Genomic DNA, 3149 nt, shown 5'->3' on the forward strand with positions numbered 1-3149 from the left:
CTTACCAAGTTGATTCTGTACTTCATTTTGGAACTCTTTGAATCTATCAAAAGATTCCGACTTATGTTTCATTAAGTAAATATAGCCATATCTACTCAAATCATCAGTGAAGGTGATGAAGTAATTAAACCCTCCCCTTGCCTTTGTGCTCATAGGACCACATACATCTGTATAAGATCGCTGGCCCTTTCACCTTTTCCAGTAAATGGTGATTTTGTCATCTTACCCATTAAGCATGATTCACATACATCAAATGATTCGAAATCAAATGATGGAATTATACCGTCCTTTTGTAACTTGTGAATGCGCTTTTGGTTTATATGACCCATTCGGCAATGCCAAATATAGGTTAGGTTAGAATCATTTGATTTCTTTTTCTTGCTATCTATGTTATAGACTTGTAATGATTTATCAAGCACATATAAACCATTTATCAAATTAGCTCTGGCATAGAACATATTATTGTAAGAAATGGAACAACATTTGTTCTTTATTTCAAAGCAAAAACCTTCAGAATCCAAAACTGAAACCGAAATTATGTTCTTAGTTATTGTAGGAACGAAATAACAATTATTTAATTCTAAAATAAGCCCAGATGGCAAGTGTAGACTATAGCTCCCGACGGCAAGTGCAGCAACTCGTGCTCCATTTCCAACGCGTAGCTCTACCTCGCCTTTTGCCAACTTCCTACTTCTTTTTAGTCCCTGCACATCATTAACTATGTGAGAACCACAACCGGTATCAAATACCCATAAAGAAGTAGAAGTCAAATTGATTTCTATAACATATATACCTGAAGTAGAAGCCCCAGACTTCTTTATTTCCTCCAAGTATATCGGGCAGTTCCTCTTCCAGTGTCCAATCTTGTGACAGTGGAAGCACTTGCTTTCCGCAGCAACCTTGGGCTTGGCGGTTGGCTTAGGTTTTTCAGCGACAGTGGCAACTTGCTTGCCTTTGTCCTTCTTTCCTGCCCATTTCTTTTTGAAACCCTTTCCCTTTTGAACCAACAGAACCTCTTTCTTTGGTTCAACCTTAGGGATGTTCCTTTCAGCATTGACCAACAATCCATGCAGCTCTTGCAAAGTCTTTTCAGACTCTTCATATTGTAGGTCATTCTGAACTGATTAAAACTTTCAGGTAGTGAGTGGAGAATGATGTCAGTAGCCAACTCGAGCCTATAAGGAACCCAAGTCTTTCCATGTTTTCGAAAAGACCCATCATTTCGAACACATGGGGGCCAACAGCTTGACCCGGCTTCAAGTGACATTCAAGGATCTCCCTGTTAGTCTCATACCGCTCAACTCGGGCCTGAGTTTTAAACATGGCCGCAGCTCTTGCATGATCGTGTAGGCATCCTTGGTTTCGAACCTCTTTTGGAGGTTGGCTCCATGGCTGCTACCATCAAACAAGTGATTGGTATTGACTTATCACTGGCCTGTTTTGCACGTTTTCAGCGTCAGTTGATTCATCAGTTATTACAGGAAGCGGGGTATCTAAGACGTCCTCTCGACCCTCAAACCTCAGAACGAGTCTTAAGGTCCTTTCCCAATTAAGGAAATTTTCACCATTCAGTCTGTCCTTTTCAAAAAGGACGAATGTTGAAACCGGAGTTGTTGTTGTTGTTATTAGACATGATATCTACAGACAGAAAAATAAGGCAAAGTTCAATTTTATGTTTATAAAGCAACCTAAAACATGTAAAGGTTTCTAGGTTGACCACCTATTCAAAATTAAAGTCCCCTATGAATAAGTGTTTTACAAGATCCTATCAACATGTAACACTAAGCAGACGGAGGCCTTATCATAACGTTACATTATCAAGGTAAGTAAACTCTTTTACTAATTATAACACTTTATAACTCTTGTTTAGATGGATAAACATCGCATGTTTAACTATCTCTTGCTTCAAAATTCAAAACGCTTTTGATAATTTTGTTAAGGACAACCAAACTAAGTTGTAAAATTCGCAATTTTACCTTATTATCCCAAAATTAATGATAACACCCTGCGGAGGCATGACCTATTACTATTAATTAAGGGTTTTATAAGTACTTTATGTTTGGAAAAGCAAACCTTAATATTTACGGGGCCTAAGTTTATTATGTTGTTATGAATTAGTGAACTCTAGCGCGTCAATAACCAACATACAATAAACTTATAAGCATTTTAAAGAATAATAAAATGCGAAAATAAAATGATCTAGTATGGCCCCTAATCCTAAGAACTAAGCATCAAAGGCTCCTTCTTGGACTCTTCATGGATCTCCATCCACTTTTCCATGGGCCTTCTCTTGATGGACTCTTCTTTGGATTACATAAGTATCAAAATAATTTAAATAATACTAAATTAAATAAATTACAAAAATACTTAACGATACGCAGATCGTATTTAAAATTACAAGAATACATCACGATACGCAGATCGTATTTTCTATCTTAATTTGGGCCATACTAGTCATACATAGCAAATATATCATAAATAAAAGCATATAATATCATATATTATACTTGCCAATCAATTAAAATATCAAATATTCTTAATTAAAGCAAGAAGATAAAATTTTAAGTATATCTAATCACCTAAAGATTCTATCCCTTAAAACTAGCCTAATTAATTTTAATTAGATTAAAAAATCAAATTATGGATTGAAATTTATGACCAAGTCAACCTAATTGAAATTTACTTATCTTTCTTTAAAACTTCCAAAATAATAAAAAAAAAAATAATAATTACTGCTGCTGCCTTGATATTAGGCACGTTTCTTTTATCAAAAATTTTTTTTTTTTTTTTAAAATTGGAAAACACACGTGAAACACAGCAGTTCAAAACTGCTTTCCACGCAACCTCGCCTGAGACTTACAGCCCAAAATTCCCGGCGACCGTTTCAGGCCACCCTTTTCGACAACTTCACCGGTAACTCGCCGGTCGTTCTTTCACGAACCGACGCCGGCGATTCACCATCTGCACGCGCAGCACTGCTTCGCACGTCAAACGTGCGTCGTGCTGCCGCCAGTCCTCCCTCTGACGCGACTGCTCGCCGGCAGTCAGCGTCTCCCTTTTCACCGGTTTTTCGCCGGCAGACCACCGGAGCAGCCACGGTGGCTGCTCCTTTCCTCCTTTATTTTTTTTTATTTTTTATTTTTCAAATC

At 37.3% G+C, this 3149-nt stretch overlaps 1 long non-coding RNA gene across 1 annotated transcript; it reads right to left on the bottom strand.

Moving 5' to 3' along the window:
* Positions 1 to 429: 429 nt before the first annotated feature.
* Positions 430 to 1128, bottom strand: LOC130591742 (uncharacterized). The gene is made up of 2 exons (XR_008969795.1): positions 794 to 1128; positions 430 to 704 (listed from the first exon to the last, which is right to left on the bottom strand). It is a non-coding gene; the product is annotated as an uncharacterized LOC130591742 (long non-coding RNA).
* Between the last annotated feature and the right edge of the window lie 2021 nt (positions 1129 to 3149).

Source organism: Beta vulgaris, chromosome 6 (assembly GCF_026745355.1).
Source record: "Beta vulgaris subsp. vulgaris cultivar EL10 chromosome 6, EL10.2, whole genome shotgun sequence".
Lineage (NCBI taxonomy): Eukaryota > Viridiplantae > Streptophyta > Magnoliopsida > Caryophyllales > Amaranthaceae > Beta > Beta vulgaris.